General features: G+C 39.5%; 1 long non-coding RNA gene across 1 annotated transcript; it reads left to right on the top strand.

Moving 5' to 3' along the window:
* Nucleotides 1–362: 362 nt before the first annotated feature.
* Nucleotides 363–3,816, top strand: LOC121102863. Its single transcript, XR_005834956.1, has 2 exons — nt 363–1,129; nt 2,204–3,816. It is a non-coding gene; the product is annotated as an uncharacterized LOC121102863 (long non-coding RNA).
* The last annotated feature ends 1,477 nt before the right edge of the window (nt 3,817–5,293 follow it).

Genomic DNA, 5,293 nt, shown 5'->3' with positions numbered 1-5,293 from the left:
TTTGGTTCTTGAAGAATCTTAAAGGAACCTTCCTAGAAAGCTCTCAATTTGTATCATTTCCAAATAAGAAGACTTAGGGGGAGAAAGAAGAAGGAAGGAAGGGAAGGAAGGACCAAAGAATCAAAGAAGGAAAGAAGGAGGGAAAAAGGAAGGAAGAAAAGACGAAAAGAGAAGAGAAAAGAAAAGGAAAAGGGAAGAGAGAAAAAAGAAAAGGGAAAAGGGAAAAGCAAAGAAGGCAGGAGCGCGCGCGTGTGGCTCCGCCTAGTTCAGGGTTCTCCCGGCCCCGAAAGTGGCGGCGGCCAGACCGGCTGACTTCGGAGGAGCAATGCGGCTTCAAACCTGGTTTGATTTTGTTTTAAAGGACAAGAGACTTCCTCCAGACTGTCTTCATTTTCTTAGGGCATTTTCTCTCCCATTCCCAACCCCTGAAGTTATTGTAACTCTTTACTTTAAAATGAGCAAGGTTCTGTGTTCCCAACACCAGATGTTCCCAGTTCCTGAGCAAACCAACAAAAATAGGCGTTTTCTGAGGATGCGATAAAGAGGGCAGCAACCTGCTTACTTCAGAGAAAACCTTCCCTTCCGTCACTGCTAATGCTGAAATTATTTCTCTGCCAGATGTTTCTTACATTTCTAAACTGTTTTTAATTTTAAGATATAGTTTTAAATTCTGATTTAATCTTCACAGATGTGAGAACTTAAAACTTCTCAGCAAGGATAAATCAGTATCTATAGTAGTTCAAGAAGCAGTCAGTTAGGAATCCATTGATTCATTTATTCAACAAATATTTAATCAATGCCAGCTGTGTACCAAGCACCATTTTAGGATTCAGAGGCAAATTAGCCTGATAAGGGCCTGTCTATCTTCTCGGTGCTTTCATGCAAGAAAGGGAAACAGAGATTAAACAAGCAAATGAGAAGCATCAGACACAAAGTCCACAATGAGAATAACACTGATGTGATAGTAACGGGGGACTGTTTCAGGTTAGGTGGTTAAAAGAGGCCTCTCCAAGGAAGTGCTGGTTAAGTAAAGAGCAGGGCGAGGAGCCAGACGTGAAAGATCAGAAGCCCATTACGGTCCGAGTGAAGAGAGCCAGACTGTCTGAAATCCTTTGCTTCCCATGAACAGGTGAGTAATGAAATGGATGGTGGAAGTGTGACACAAGCAGTCAACTTGATAGAGGGTGAAAAGAGGTCACAAATTCAGTTTCTGGGGGCGCCTGGGTGGCACAGCGGTTAAGCGTCTGCCTTCGGCTCAGGGCGTGATCCCGGCGTTGTGGGATCGAGCCCCACATCAGGCTCCTCCGCTATGAGCCTGCTTCTTCCTCTCCCACTCCCTCTGCTTGTGTTCCCTCTCTCGCTGGCTGTCTCTATCTCTGTCAAATAAATAAATAAAATCTTTAAAAAAAAAAAAAAACAAATTCAGTTTCTGGGTTTGCCAGCACACTAGAAACTAAAGCTCGGGAGGGTGGGAACCATTGCAGCCCGAGGGCCTAGTTCTGTATGTGGCGCAGGTATGTGGGATGGATGGATGGATGGATGGATGGATGGATGGATGGATGGAGTATAGACCAAAAAAATGCAAGAACACTCTTGACCACCAAAAGTACATTTACCCTGAAAAACCTCAGTCATTCTGAAGTGTATTGTTCCTGATTTAAGAATCTCCTTTTTTGATCTCTCGGTATCTGGAGCCATGATTTAAAGTTTTTATTATTTTCTGGTAATTATACATAGCAATAAGATACTCTGCTTGAAATGTGTTTGTTCATGGCAAATGCTATCTGTGAGAACACAACAGCTTTGATGCTTGAATGAATTAGTTAATAAATGTTTAACTTAAACAGCACCAAGGCAATCTGTTTAGAAACATCAGGAGCAGGAAACAATTTAGTGGGGGAAGTAATATTCAAATGTTTTTGACCTGACTCAAATTCTATGAGTCAAAGCAAATTTGGCAACGACTGATGGTGTTAGTTGAAGTGTTAGTTCTTTAACTTAAAAAAAACACAAAAATTGAGACAGAACTACTTTGTTGTTCTAGTTAGTTGAGCTGTTGTTTGTGACGTTTCTCATCACACAGCTTTTCATACTCAGGTAGCAACCTTCACACTGAGAAAGCTATTACAGTAAACTGATGCTGTGATATCAGTTTGTCATCTTGCAGCTTAAGACACGCTTTTCTCTATTATCTGACATACAGTTGGTACTGGACCAGTGAGCCCCGTCTCTCCCCAGAGGCAGCTGTTCTGTATGCGGGGCTGGAAGGCTCTGAAGAAGTTTATGAGGAAGCACAAAGAGGATCGGGTTGGAGTCTGAAGATCTGGGTTCTTGTTTTAACCATTCCCCTAATGGAAAGTTTGTGATTTCAGACAGCACACTTAATCTCCTGCTTCATTTATTCATTGGTAAGTGATAGATAATTGTTGAGGACCCCTCCGTCTCTTTCTGCATTGTATGCTTATCTATGAAGTTTCGTCTCTTCAATTACATTTAAAAACACGGTAGAACAAGGTGACAACTGCTCAAACTGGTAACATGTCTTCATCAAGTCCAGCAGTGTCGCGTAGATGTGGACCAGAGGAGACGGCTGAGTGAAAAGATGACAGTTCTCAAAGTGAAAACTGTTGGACCAGTGAATAAACCCTGGCTCTCACAGACGTGGAGTGTTCCACAGACTCACGTTCCATGTGCTCGTGTCATGTGTTTACAGTATTGAGATGAAACAGACCACTCCGTCGTAACTCCAAGACACGGGGATGAACGTGGGCTTTCTTCTCTACCGGGTGGGAGGGACACCTTGCTACACACATCAGCACTCTTTGATTCATTACTGGTTAATTTTACAAAAACTGGCATAACTATTATAACGGCATTTTGAAAAGTCAACTGAGGCAAAATGAATAAGAAAAAGGGTTGTCCTCTAGAAGGTCTCAGGCTAGGAGCCCAAAGGCAAAGAATACAGTTACCACTGGCCTCAGGGACAGAGGTTGGGAAGGCCTTGTGAGATGCTTATTGACTCAGGAAGGCGCTAAGAAGGCGCTCCGTGGAAGACCGGGGCAGCTGCTGTTGCTGATGGGAAACCACAGACACAAGAGCTTTTCTGGGAAATGCAGTTTGGGGTTAGTTGGCCGACAGCTACAGATAATAGTTGCGTCAGGAAATCATCTGCATAATTTAAAGCATGGAGCCCCTGCGTCCTGACTCCTAACACATAGAATCCATAGGGCAAAAACAAAAACACCCCACAAGCTTCAGAAGGCCTGAGCGTCTCTGAGCGAAGGTCTGTAGATGAAGGTTTGAGGCCGATACCATCATTTTTAAAGTAATGGGGTTGTAATAATTACTATCTCTCTGACAGCTAAAACTTTATTATGTTAAACATTAGAAACATTGTGTGAAACATTAGCAACCTATTTTAATTTTTGCTGTAACTTGAGCTTAAATAGATGTCCAGCATCCGAACATTATTAGATGAGTGTTTTGTGTAAGCACTGGGATTACATGGCTTCACTTAGGACAGGTCATGTTGGACTGAATTAACTTCTCATGGGTAGAGTGATTAGAATGCTTTCAGTAAACTACTGACCAAGGGCATCGTGTAATATACTTGGCAGCAAGATTAGCAAGTATGGACTGGGTAAGAGAGGAGTGGTTCATAAACAGTTGGAGACGGTTGAAAGCACTGAGTTATGGGGTGCTGTCTCCCAGGCTCAGTAAATGCAGACAAATCAAGAATGAACAGAACCGCCATTGTACGTAGTTATTTTCCTATTACTGGGAGTATTCAAATACAGCCTGGACCTCAATTTTCTACATATGCTGTAAAGTGAATGAATGTTAACTGTGGCAAATTCAATGAACACCAAGATTCTTGGAAAAAAAGTACAAAATTCAAAAATTAACCATCTCCAGGGATCCAAAATGCACAGTTGATAAAAATCAATATATTTTCCTAACATATGTTTTTTTAAAAAACTTAGTAAACTAAGAATAACAGACACATCATTACCTTGGTGAAGAAAACCTATTTCAAATAAAGGAGAAATACCAAAGATGCTTCCATTGATGTAAGGAATAAGATAAAGGTGTCACTATACATTACTATTACTCATTAACTAAGAACTTCTACAAAAGCTAAATAAGACATGATAAATAAGAGGAAAAGTTTGAAAAAGATCCTAAACTTATTAGTTTAGAGACGATATAATTGTCTACTGTAAAAAAATTAAGATTTTTAACTGAAAATTATTAAAACCAAGGAGTAAGAAATGTGTTTGTAGCAATGTTAGAGTATAAAGGTAAACAGAAAATTCAGCAGTTTTCCTATATGCTAGCAATAGCCAGTCAAAATATGGTAAAGTCTACAAAATACAAAATAAATAGAAGTTTAACCAAGAATTGTACAACCCATGTAAAGAAAATTATAAACTTAAAAAAATGAGTCATAGTCTACACAAATTATATATTTTATTGATGGTTTGATGAGACCAGTGTTAAATTTATAGATTAATTTGGGTAGAATGTAGTGTTTTCTTTTTTAAAAGATTTAATTTATTTATTTGACAGAGCACAAGCAGGGGGAGCAGCAGGCAGAGGGAGAGAGAGAAGCAGGCTCCCCCCTGAGCAGGGAGCCCGATGCAGGACTTGATCCCAGAACCCTAGAATCATGACGTGAGCTGAAGGCAGATGCTTAACTGACTGAGCCACCCAGGCATCCCTAGAATGTAGTATTTTCAATATTGTCTTCCCCATAGGGATGGGTTTTCTCTATTACTTATTTTTTCTGAGAATAAATGTGAGAAAAGCAAGTAAATTCATTTTTAGAAAGCAGTGAAAAGAACTGCTCTATAATACATTAAATGATTTAGTAAAACCACAATAAATAGATGGGTATTCACAAATTAGAAACATTAAAAGAATATAATAGAAAGTTCAATCAAAGACGTAAGGATATAAAAGATTTTATGGTAGGATAAAGGACATATCTTTTTGGGGGAAATGAAGCTATACTGAATAAAGGGAAGAAGGTAAGATATTTCTGTCTCCACCTTTGCCATAAAATAAATGGGATGCATTAGGAAATTGAATGTAACCTTAAAAACCATAAAACCTCTAGAGAAAGAATCAGGTGAACTCTTTTTTTGAAATGTGTAATCTTCAGGTTGGTAATGCCATTCTAAGCATTCACCAAAAGCTGAAACAATACAGAAAAAGGATTGACTAATAAAAGCAAAAACTTACGTCTTCCGTATTAAATTGTATACACACACACACACACACACACACACAC

This window comes from Ursus maritimus, unplaced genomic scaffold (genome assembly GCF_017311325.1).
Source record: "Ursus maritimus isolate PB19 unplaced genomic scaffold, ASM1731132v1 scaffold_16, whole genome shotgun sequence".
NCBI lineage: Eukaryota > Metazoa > Chordata > Mammalia > Carnivora > Ursidae > Ursus > Ursus maritimus.
Note: the sequence above shows the minus strand (reverse complement) of the source record. Positions and strands in the feature narration are given on the sequence as shown.